Source organism: Onychostoma macrolepis, chromosome 01 (genome assembly GCF_012432095.1).
Source record: "Onychostoma macrolepis isolate SWU-2019 chromosome 01, ASM1243209v1, whole genome shotgun sequence".
In the NCBI taxonomy this organism is placed as follows: domain Eukaryota; kingdom Metazoa; phylum Chordata; class Actinopteri; order Cypriniformes; family Cyprinidae; genus Onychostoma; species Onychostoma macrolepis.
Window position 1 is genome coordinate 47,275,406 of NC_081155.1, and position 13,145 is coordinate 47,288,550.

The 13,145-nt window shown below is 35.5% G+C and overlaps 2 long non-coding RNA genes across 2 annotated transcripts; both read left to right on the forward strand.

Moving 5' to 3' along the window:
* Positions 1-1,159: 1,159 nt before the first annotated feature.
* LOC131533890 (uncharacterized) lies at positions 1,160-2,402 on the forward strand. Its single transcript, XR_009269231.1, has 3 exons — positions 1,160-1,280; positions 1,368-1,438; positions 1,543-2,402. It is a non-coding gene; the product is annotated as an uncharacterized LOC131533890 (long non-coding RNA).
* A 59-nt stretch (positions 2,403-2,461) lies between these two features.
* On the forward strand, positions 2,462-6,209 carry LOC131533835 (uncharacterized). The gene is made up of 5 exons (XR_009269226.1): positions 2,462-2,904; positions 3,489-3,564; positions 3,794-3,944; positions 4,036-4,128; positions 5,181-6,209. It is a non-coding gene; the product is annotated as an uncharacterized LOC131533835 (long non-coding RNA).
* The last annotated feature ends 6,936 nt before the right edge of the window (positions 6,210-13,145 follow it).

The following is a 13,145-nucleotide window of genomic DNA, read 5'->3' on the forward strand; positions in this document are numbered from 1 at the left end:
GCTATTTAAGAGCTGTACTTAATATGAAGGGTGCAAATCTCTACCAGCAAAACCATTACACCACAGGTGTCATTTTAAATAGCACAAGGGAGCAGATGGCATGGCAAAGATTGCGAAAAGTGAGAGCAGCTCCTTATGATTCTTAATTTTTACATGTACAGTACACAGACATGATTATGCATATTTCTGATAAACAGGTCAACTTTGAGCAATATGATGGGCTCATCACTTTCGTAAATATCAACCACATACACTAGAGGTTTGCGGTAAGTAAAAAGACTGCAAATACAAATGTTAAGCTAGTACATGTAAACATGGACATGCCCATATAGAAATGTTTGATCTTTTCAGCGACATTTGATTGACTTAGTAGTTATAATTTATTTGTTTCCTTTTCTCCATTTTAGTGACTACATGCTTACACTGACACCATTTTTAATACTTGACCCTCAAAGTGGTACAAATGAAATGAGTCCTTTGGTAGGACAGTTTGTTAAAAAGTAATTTGGCTTGTTTAGCTCCACAACATTAATGATGGTAAATTACCATAGTTGGTGTTGCTTAAAACCACAATAAACACACACACTGCATTTTTCCAAAAACAGAGAATTTTTCCAAATTAGAAAAAACAAGTATGGAAGAGAGGACTTGGTTAGTACCAAGTGGAAACCTGGCACAATCCAACATTCATTTCAGGAGGATGGTTCCAGCTGTGGTGTCTTTGTAATGCTGGTAAATGGAGAGGGAAAGTGGTTTACATAAACACTGTCTTCACCTTTTCCCATATGACACCGTGTCTATTAATTTTCATTGCTGTCCTTCTAGATGGCGAAACCGGTCAAGTCAAGTCACCTTTATTTATATAGCGCTTTTACAATGCAGATTTTGTCAAAGCACTTAACAGTATCAAATTGGAGGATAGAGTGTCAGTAATGTATAATGATAAGATTAAACACTCAATTTTCAGTTAAAGGCATTTCATTATTGAATTCAGAGATGTCATTGTCTAGCTCAGTTTAGTTTAAATAGTAGCTGTGCAATCAAATCGGCGATAATCGCTAGAAATTAAGTGTCCCCAACTGAGCAAGCCAGAGGCGACAGCGGCAAGGAACCAAAACTCCCTCTGTGACAGAATGGAGAAAAAAAAAAAAAAAAAAAAAAAAAAAATGACATCTCTTCCGGTGGTGGAAGAGTTCCCAAAAATTCCTGGCAGCATTAATATAAGGAGATGATCTGCCACTACAGGAAAAATGTGGCCAATGAAATTTTGCTGGCATCAGGTATAAAGTACTTTGAAAGAACAGTATATTTCCATGTCAGACACAGAGAGATGAATTATAATCCTATCTATATTCAAATGATTGCAGTGTGAAGAGAGGAGTACTGCTCTGTGTGTGGAGAAAAAGAAAGAGCCCAAACAGAGGAGCAATGCATCTGGGTATTCACTACGCCATTTCTGCCTGTTGACTGTTTTCACAACTACATTTAATAATTCCAACACTTTCTTAATACATCTAACAACATGTCCTATTTCCCTTCCAGATTCAATGTGAATTATGCCAGAGGTAGTTTCATGTTCAGTGCCTCAACATTAATCTGCTACCAGAAGAACAAGCATGGATTTGTGATGTGTGTTTGAAAGCTATTTAGTTAGAGGAGCTGATGCTGAAAGTGTGTTTAAATTGTAAGAAAATTGTTTTGCACTGATAAGGGACAACGCAAACTATGAAAACATATTTTATTACATAAACAGTTAATACATAGAAAATACTTAAATTTTCGATTCATCAAAATATCCACCATTAGCAGCTGAAAACCTGGGCCAAGTTTAAACCAGTAACCAGGCATCACAGCTGGCAAAGGGGCATGTCTGACTTTGACATGTATATATTGCCATTATTATGTAATCAAAATGAAAATTATTATTGCTGGTCTTCAATGATAATGTCAAGTTACTTTAATGTACAGTATTTGCACCAACAAAAAATTATAAGGATTTATTCTGATGTCATCCAATGGGTTGGTTAGGCTGCATTAATTAGATCAACTGGAACCGGGAACACTCCCCATAACACACGATGTACTCGTTACATCGTAAGTTGAATGGCATCTACGCTAATATTTGTCTGTTTCTTTCTTATTCTGTTTCTCAGTCCGTATCCGATCAGATGGTGGAACAGCACCAAGAGATGATGTCTACAGCCCTGATCGTCAGCGGAGACCAGCACACCCAGATGACCCCCAGAGATATATCCCCAGATATATCAACCAAAAATAACAAAATAACTAAAATATAATAAAATACCTAACTACATAATACTACTATTGTTAGAAATTGCAACAAAATTAAAATAGAAATAGAAACTTTTGAACTGCGGGTTTCGTCTGGTCAGAGGAGAACTGGCCCCGACTGAGCCTGGTTTCTCCCAAGGTTTTCTCCATTATGTCTCAGAGGAGTTTTGGTTCCTTGCCGCTGTCGCCTCTGGCTTGCTCAGTTGGGGACACTTAATTTCTAGCGATTATCGCCGATTTGATTGCACAGATACTATTTAAACTAAACTGAGCTAGACAATGACATCTCTGAATTCAATAATGAAATGCCTTTAACTGAAAATTGAGTGTTTAATCTTATCATTATACATTACTGACACTCTATCCTCCAATTTGATACTGTTAAGTGCTTTGACACAATCTGTATTGTAAAAGCGCTATATAAATAAAGGTGACTTGACTTGTTAGTGTAAAGTAAATACATTTCTTTAAATTAAATTAAAAATATTGGTTCCCATTGTCACGTGACTTCTAACGTCATCCGTGGTCGTGCGTGAGGACGTTCAGTTTTCCGCCATCTTGTTACACCGCGTGGATGAACTCGGCGTGGAAAAACGGGAATCAAGAAAATTGGTAAGTAATTGTAAACATACGTTTGGGCATATTATTAACATTATACATGTATGATTTCATAAAATATTATGTTGCGCTGTTGTTTTACATACGGTTAGTATTACTAGTTTGACGGCTCTAACTCGGCTAGAAGATTTCCCTCATCACGATGTTAAACCGAGTGGAAATAAAATAATAATTCTAAATAAAGTAAACTGCTTGAGGTGAGATGGATTGATATTGAAACGTAGTATAAAGACTGTTTCGGGTATGCTGGAGTGCGATACTGTACGGCGCCATGTCACGTTATAAAGTGCATGCACGCTTCAGACGCTTTGTATGGACTTAACGTTGTTTTGAAGCTTTATTGTGATGATTTTTATTGATTTATTATGAAGCTCGCGTTCGCAAGGTATTCGCTCTGCTTACTTGTATGGTCTCTCATTTATGATTAATGTTAACACAACGTTAGCTTTACATGAAGGCCCAAACACATGTCTTTAGTGACGTGCCTGAACACTTATTTTAACGTATCGCGTCGACCAGCATACCCGGTAAAGAAGTACCATAACCCTAAAAATGACAAAGACGTTTGCCTTACGCAGACAAGAGATTGAGGAAAACCAACCTAGTGTTCAAGAACTGCAAGAAAGATGGCCAGCTCTGTTTCAACAAGAGAAGGTAAAAGCATTTATTTTATTGAAAAATTTTAAAATGTAAGTGACTAATCCTGAATTTACCATAGTTTTTACCATGGGATTTTAGTATGTAGTGTTTTTGAAAATGTCTTAGATGCCTTAATTATACCTTTTGTTGTTTAATGCTTTGTGTGTATATGTATTTTTACAACTAGTTCTCAAAGTAAAATAATTTTTTTCAGAAGTCTATTTTCTGTTTCTCTTTCTTACAGATTAATTTTTTCGCATCAGGACCTTACCTTTACAATCGAGATTTATGACCTCTTTGGACAGACAGAGCTCTCAGCTTCTCCAGGTTATTAGGAGCAAAGGTGGAGTCCTCCGTTAAAAAAAACTAAGGACACTATTAAAGTTATGGATCAGGTATTGGTTGCATGTGAACAAAATTGCTTGTGGCAATTAATTTAGTAGTGTTTTGGTTTAATAAAAACAATACATCTTGAACATTTTGTAGAGTCTGGACATAGACATCAGAAGAGAGTGCCTGCTGAAGTGCCTGATCATGTACCTTGGTGAAGATGCAAGCTGTCTGATCAAAGAATACCAGGTAATGTAGACAATGCAAACTACTGAAATTTTCTCCAACCATGTTTGCCTTCAAGTTATATTTCACTACCAAATCAACATTTCCCCATGTTTTACTCGCCCTCAAGGCATCCTAACTGAATATGGTTATATCCTTGAAGAACAATATAGGCAAAGTTATAATCCTACGTATCATTTTACTTCCAAGCGGTAGAATGTGAGTGAATTGTTGACTTTTTGAAGCTTCAAAGAACTGCTTGACACGGCTCTGTGGTCTTAACAAAGGTCTTCTCAAGCCTTGAGGGTGAGTAAAACGTGGGGAAATTTTGATTTGGTAGTGACATATCGCTTTAAAGTACTTCAAGTAATTGTGTTATCATTTACACATCAGCCTGTGTGACTTTCTTCCACAGAACACAAAAGAATATATTTTGAAGAATGTTTTTAAGAGCCCCCCATTCATTTGCATTGGTTTTGTGTCCGTACAATAATAGTGAATGGGGGGCTGTGCTGTTCTGTTCCAACATTGTTCAAAATTATGCAGAGGACAGTAATTCATACAGGTTTGAAATGACAAGAGGGTGTGTAAATGATGACAGAATTTTGAATGTGAACTACTCCTTTAAAAGGGGTTGGTTCACCCAAAAATTATTTTTGAACACTGTTGAGTAGATTGATAAATGCCTCTGATTGGCTGTTGTGGTACTGCACTTAACAAATATGTCTGTGATTGTCTACAATGGTCAACACATGGGAGCGTTTGATTGTACAAGTGTTTAAAAGCATTTTCAAAGCCAAAGAGAGTGTAAAAGTACGTCTTCACCCAAAAATGAAAATTTTGTCATCACTTACTCTACTCTTGTAATAAACCGTACAAATTTTATTTTTATGCTGAACACAAATGAAGATATTTGAATGAAAGTTAGCAACAGAGGTTTGGGCTCTACATTGACCTCCATAGTAGGAAAGCTAACTAAGTTTTGTAATAAATTTTCAGATGAAGGGGTGTTTTTTTTTTTTTTTTTTTTTTCTTCCACAGTCCCTCAATTACTCTCTGTTCGTTTATGTTTTTAGGCTGACCAGAGGGAGGAAGCAGAGAGAATTTGAAAAGACCACCATGGCATTTTTTGTGATCCGTGAAAGTGATGCTCTTAGTCGTGCACCGGACATTTCCATTGTCATTGACGGTGTGGAAGAACTAAATGAGTTGCCCTCTGTTGCATGTGCCTGTGCCATGATGTTTGGACTCATTTATGCACTGAACTTAAAATATCCTGAAGGACTCAAATATGCCTTTCAAAAAATAATCATGAACATGGAGAGTAAGCAGATTAGATGAAGGGCGCAGAACCTCTCTTCAAAGCTGCAGGAGTAATTTTGTTTCCTTTGACCCAGCTACAATGTTCTGCTGATGGTAAATTTCTTTGAAGATGTTGGACTGTATAAAGCCTTTTATACAAAGTTAACTGTACTACTGTTTACAACCTGATTTGTTTTATCTTGGTTAAGTTGTGTTTTATCTTGGGTTAGTTAAATAGTTTACCCAAAAATGAAAATTCTTAGGTTGTTTACTCATCCTTAAGCTATTCAAGTATTTAACTTTAATTAAATTAGGTTCAGAGACATTTTATGCCAATTATGAGAGAAGTTTAATTTTTGGGTAAACTATTCCATGAAGGTGAATTTTTTTTATTTTATTTTATTCTTTCTACCATTGGCTATAATTTGGTAGGTGTTTTATTAAGTGTTTGGTTTTACACTGCCCATTTTAAACCAGTTTTTGGGCCAAACTTGTTTTAACTTCAGAAGAATTCTAAAGGTTTGATTGTGTAGTCAGTTCTAAGTGACTGTTCATGGAAAAATTGCATGATTCTCCTCGAAACCATAACTGATTCTTATGGTGAATTTACATTGAATCCAGTGTGTCTATGTATATGGATACTAAAAACTGTTATACAGTATGTGTTTTTATAACAATACTATACACATTGTAGAAATATTTTTACAAATTGTGAAGTTTATGTGTTTACATTGTTAGTGTGTATGAGGATACTGTACACATTGTAAAAAATTGTATTATGACACAATAAATTGTCAAAAGTTTGATGCTTGAAGTCATTCATCTTAGACATGATAAAATTGCACATTCTGAAAGTAAATACATTTCTTTATATTACATTAATATTTTAAATTGTATTTGGTTGGATATTTGGTTAGATGTAAAGTAAAAGAATTAAGTTAATACAAAGAAAACATTAAGACAAAGTATAATTTGAGATTTCATTAAACTTAAAAACTTTATTTGATTCAAAGATACTTTTTTGCTTTGGCTAAGTAATGTATAGTTAATTCTTTTCAAAGTAAAAATTTAAAGTTGATAAAAAGTAAAGTAATTAGATGTAACAAGTTGACGCAAAATTTTTACTTTGATCCAATGAAACACTTTTTTCAGTGTAGCGAAAAGTTATTGAAACTTTAATTTGCAGGTAGGATTGTGGATGGACCTTCAGCACCACATATGTGGACAGCGCCATGTCATACAAACATAGCCAAGTTCATTTGAGGTTTAAAGCTTAGCAGTAGTATATTCAGTAAGTTTAGAGAAAGACATTACAGACCATTTTTAATTTCTACCATCACTGTTTTCTATTGGGTTCTCCTTTGACACAACTTCCAGTTCAATAGCTTTCCAAGGGGCACACAATGTTACAAAACAAGTTTCTAAATATTTAGCTGAGCCTTTTCAACATATCAGAAGTCTTTAAAGTACAAGTATTTGCTCTAAATGGTACAATTGCAACATTTCTGTATTACACTTTGCTCATAATGGTTTCAGAGTTCTTTTAAAGCAAATAATTCCTCTATAAATAAATCCATTAATTAAAGAAGTTACTATTTTCAGGCATTACAGTAATAAATAAATTTAGATAATGTAATGTTTTTTGATGGAAGGTAAGAAATCCATAGAATACAGTGATGTTAAAAATTTTACATCTACAGTAAATATTACTACATTAAAGACTTGTAGTATGTTCTTTAGGGTCAAATGAATATTTTGCAACTTGTTTTGTAATGGTGTGAGCCTCTTTTCAAAAGTTATTAAACTGGCAGTCGTCTCTAAGAAGAAACCCATCGAACAGAGAGATGTTAGAAATGTACATTTAGAGCAAATACTTGTCCTTTAAAGAGTTCTGCTATGTTGTACAATTTCAGCTAAATACTTAGAAATGTATTTTGGAAAAGTGTGAGCCTCTTTTCCAAAGTTATCAAACTGGAATGTGTCTCAATGTATGCACCCATCGAACAGAGAGATGTTAGAAATGTACATTTAGAGCAAATACTTGTCCTTTAAAGGGTTGATTCCTCTTTCATGTATTCATGTAGTTTATACAGTAGAAGGCGAGCCAATGGATATCACAAAAGCAACGTGCAAACTTTGCGCAATAGTTATGCCGGTGAACATCTTAACTTCAGTCATACAGAAAGTGAAAGTAAAAAAACTGACGGAGCATTAACAGCGCATATTATCTCAGAGACAAGAGACGAATCTACTTCAACATGTGCTGATAACAGTATAAATGAATAGAGCTGTTTTAAAGACCCTATCCACAACCCCATAAATTGAAATTAGACATTAACTATGTTCAGGAGATTACACATGATTTCCCAGTTGTATGTATTGTTACAAAATTACAAGTTCATTATTTGTCATTTCCTAAACGCAGTGGTGGAGGTAACGAATTACAACTACTCACGTTACTGTAATTGAGTAGTTTTTTCGGGTACTTGTACTTTTTTGAGTATATTTTTAAAGCTGTACTTTTACTTGTGCTTAAGTACAAATTAAGCAAAATAATCTACTTCATTACTTTTAAAATCATAGCTCGTTACTGAGTACGCCCACAATTTGAATTGATATTCAAACCTTTCACGAAACTTCATTAGCCAATAAAGATATCCGATTGTAAACGGACCAATAAAAGCCCTGATATCTGAACCGAGTCCCGGGAAAAGCCGCCGCTGCAGCAGGTGAAGATCTGATCGGACAGTGAGGGAGCACAGCGTGATTTATGGACTCAAAGTTTGGAGAAACAAACTACATGGTAGCATTATCATAAATATCGATATTTTGATATCGATATTTAACTATCTGACACGGTTCCATTACTCATTCTCCACAGTATCTACTGTATATACACCGATACACATCCTCTCCGACAGCGAGTTTGACAGCATCAGCCTCCTGTCAGTTACAGAGTCTGAATATCCGCGCGGGATTGCAGGTAGGGCCTATTCCGCACAGTTTTAATCATTTCCTCGCAAATGTGGCGAGCGCTTTATTGTAACATGAGAACAGTCATGTAGTCACAGAAAACTGGATGCGAGCTTTCAAATAGGCCTAATTTATACAAATTAACTGCTTGTCCTCTCACTCCAATATTGTGCGCAGACTGTGTGCTATCGCGATCTCTCCGTGCTTTTAAAGTAGAAATTATTTCTCTTTGCTCCTGGATTAAACTTTGTCGAAAGTTATCAACCATTCAGAATAGATCCACGCCTGACCGATGGAAATGCTACTGGAGATTTTATTGTCTGTACGTGAAATGCACCAGAAAGTCTTCCGACAATCAAAGATTGTTTAATTTTTTAATTTCTTTACAATGTAAGTTTATGTTAGAAATGTTTTGGAATGGGATATTTGTCTGATTTGTACATATAAATATCCTAGTCTGCCTAACTGCGTCACTACATTGTACAGACATTATAGTTCAAAGCCATCTGATGTTCCATTTATGTAGCCTAAATAAATAGGCCTAAAATATATGGGTCTTAAATCACTGCTTATAAAAAATTAATGTTGTCATATTTCGAATACCTCAACTGAATTGAGGTCATTTGTTTTATAATTTTATTACTGACTGTACTTGTCTTTTTTTTTTTGTAAATTCAATTCAGTTTGAAATCAAATTTGAAATCAAGCATCCTTGTGCTGTAAGCTTTTGCAACAAAGTTACGCTATTTTAAAGACACAAATACACAGAATGAGCAAATGTTTAAGATTAAAATTTTTGTAATGGTAATTGATCAATATTTATATGCATGTACATGAAGGCCTATATTAAAAGCTGTTCATCTGTGTCTTTTAGAAGACTTGGATTAAACCAGTTTCAAAGCTTGAAATAATGATTGCCTTGAAAAATGGATGGACAATTTTATTTTTAAATATTAAAATATCTATATGGCAGTATACAGTATGTTGTAGTTTTGCCAATGGTATTGAAAATGATTAGTTGTCATGAAATCAAAATTACCCTACTTACTTTTTAATGCACATTACTAGTCTTGTGGTGAACAATTAAACCGTGCAATACACTGGGGAAAAAATTGTCTGCAGTCGTAATCTTTAATCAAAAACTGAAAATTTGCTTCCGCTCTGGAATGGCGTTCTCGCTCTGATGATGTCAGTTTGATGGTTTGGGGAGAATCCTCTTGTTAAGTCGTGACGTAAGGACTGGTGTTTCCGGGTCCATGCCTCTACTTATTTCACTTGAGAATACTATCTCAACAACCATTTATAAGCACTATTTAATTAATATTACATATTTAAGCTAAGCATTTAAAAATTTGCTGTGCACACTACAGTCTCCGTGCTCACAGTGTCCCAGACACTAATATTTTAGTTGAATCTCTGTCTGGCCATCTGGGATTTCAGTATGGGAATAAAGGTTAGGGTTATAATTTTTCAGTATTACATGACATCGTGTGTGTATATTAGCACAGTTTGGTGTTTTCTTGGTGCGTCTGGCAGAGCGTTAGGACCCAGAATTGGTGAAGCGTGATGTCAGACGTAACAAACAGATATTCTTAACCACTCCTATCCAACCGTGAATCTGCTCTGAGCAAGAGGTGGAGTATTCAATATCCAATATTCCACTTCAGTCAATAAGATAAAAGTGGATTTTGTTCAAAGTAGCTATTATCCAAATAGATCTTTGATATGAATGAATTTTTTTTTTTTTTTCATGAAATATCACCAGCTAAAAAGTAACTAGTACTCGGAGTAGTTTTTGAGACGAGTACTTTGTACTTTTACTTAAGTACTGTTTTGGCACCAGTACTTTTACTTGTAATTGAGTATTATTTCAGCAATGTAACAGTACTTGTACTTGAGTACAAATTTTCAGTACTCTTTCCACCACTGCCTAAACGTCTCTTCAAACGGCATAATTATATTGCATATAATTATATATATATATATATTTTTATTGTTGCTAAAGGAGCATAAGAAGGCATACTGTGAGTGATATTTGTGATACAAGTAATTGTCTCTTTGCACACAATTAAAAAATATATAACTTTTAGACGGTCCCTATCTTGCTTACCGCTCTACATTGGACATTCGGCGGACATTCGCAAGTAAATATGCCATTAAAACAATACTTGGCCATTTTGTTCGATTGTGAAAAAAAGGTAGTAGGTTGACAATGATGTCGCTGAATCGAATTTGCAAAATAAACATGTTTTGCACATATAATTAGAAAGTTATTGAACGCGGAAATGTTGTGAATGTGCGAATATGAAACCAACTTTACCCAAGTCCTCTTCCTAAACCAGCAAACACACACATGAACACCTGATTAATGGCTAGCTTACAGTCAATCACTCAGCACACATCACACACTGCCTTCAGGGTTCAGAAAGAATCAAGCCACGTCAATTACAGTCAGCATCAGTGTGTGGTGTTACTGAGAGCTCATAGATCTCTCCTGCACCTATTGATAGTTTTCACGTGACGTCACACTCTTATAGGAACACCCACCTGGAGGCCAAAACCAAGCTTTGCGCCACAGACCACCAGTTATTTTTACGCAGACTGCATTAAGTAATAATGTAGTAAAACGCAGATATTAAAGGGTGAAATTCAGTAAACACCTTATTGATGATGTGCATTTTGTACAGGCGAGAAGATGAAGTCAGAATATAAACACATTGTGCAAAGTTTCACATGAAATAGCTTCCCACAGAAAACCATTAGAAGGAAAACACTGAACCGTGAAGCGGATTGCGTTCATATTCCGGCCTCATCTGCGTGCCTGTGTAAACTATGCATCATTAATATGGTGAATACTGAATTTGATCTTTTAATATTACCGTTTTAAATATATTACGGCACTTTTAAGTGTTTTTACAACATGTTGTCGCACTGTTTATGATTGAAATATTACCGCGGATGCATAATATGGATTGCAAATGACCAAAACTTGCATTTTGTTCAAAAATACCTTTGTTTTATTCTTTTGAGAGGTGATCTAAATATTTGCGGCTGAGAAATTTACACGCTTGTGCAGCAGTTGTATGGATGTTTTGCCCTCCAGGTCTTCCAGCCGGTCATGTGAATAATATCCCACAATGGTTACAGACGAGAGAAGCGCAGTCAGTGAGTGTGTTCTGAAGGGTTCTGGCCCTTCTTGTGCTTGCGGCGGTACAGGACGGTCCAGTTGATCTGTCTGGGGTTCCTCTTGGACAGAAAAGCAGACTCGCACTTAGCATTCAGGAACTGGAACACCTGCAGAGAGAGGATGGACATCACATTCACTCGGTTCCTACAGTCTTCTTTTTCTTGGCTTTTGCAACTTGTAATTATTGCATATCGCCACCTACTGTACAGGAGTGTGTAGAGGGACTTGACAGATGCTTTACTTATTGAACTCATTAAAGGGCTCTTCCCTATTATCTGTAATGAATCATTCAATCCAGTATGACCTAATCTCAGCCTTGAATACACTACTTCTTCTCGCCTATTTGTCATATTTATCCTTTTCCCTCCTACTTTTGCTTGATTTATATGATGTTTAGCTTTAATCTCAGACTCCTATTCTTTTTGCAACATTTGCATTATTTCACATTTGATCTTGGCTTTAATCGCTCCTTTTCCCATTGAAGTATTCATTTCTACTTGCTCTTTTTCCAGTGCTTCTTTTGGCATCTTATCGGCTTTTTCATTACCTTTGATACCAATATTTGCTGGAACCCAACACAACTGATCTTCTATTCCTAGATTTCTAATATTTAATAGTAAATGTCTAGTTTCAATGATTAAATCTTCTCTAACTGAAATATTGCTTTCTAAACTTTGTAAGGCTGCCGTTGAATCTGTACATATGACTGATTTAATTGGTTTATTTTCTTCTATCCATCTTAATGCTGTAATTATCCCAGACATCTCAACTGTAAAAACAGAAAGATGGTTATTTAATCTATAACACAATTTTTTGTTAAATTCTGGAATATATATATTCCTACCCAGCAAACAATGTCCTGGCGGTCCACCAGCGTTTTTTGGGCGGCACAAATTCAGCGGCTTAATACGGTCGGACCACCGTCGGCACACCATCGGCGAGCCAACCAATCTAAAAGCGCTGTCGGTCAGCCGGCCTTTTTTGGGTGGCACGCCACCAGCGGTTTGCCGCGGCTGGGCCTCCGTCGGTGCACCAGTGGCAAGCGGTTGTGTCCCGTGTTTCTACTGAGCTCTTACATGACATCTTTGTTTTATAAATTATATATATATATTACATTTATGTTTTACATTACATTTTTACAGTTAAAAGGAATCTGATTCTGAAGCACTGAATAAAAATAGTGAGAGTTATAATTATTAACAAAAGTTTAGTATAAAAACTGCAAGCACATTTTTAAATGAAATAAATAGTTTGAATGATCGTAAAAACAACAATACAAAATCTAATTAAAAAAACTGCAAAAAAAAAATCTATAAAAATTAAATAAAAATAAAAGTGCTACTTTGTCCCACTATCATGTGCGGGTTGCAATTTATGTATGAATGGGTCATATAACTACAAAACGATTAAAATTCAAAATTAAATAATTTTTTTGTTGTTGTTTATGTTCTATATAATATGTTTATTTAAATGGTGCGTGACTGTGAGGTGATTTGATGGACGCGCTCTGAGTCTCTTTCAAACGCTGCAGCGAGGGAGTTACCATGGAAACGGGGCGGCAACTCTCCAACTGACGGCT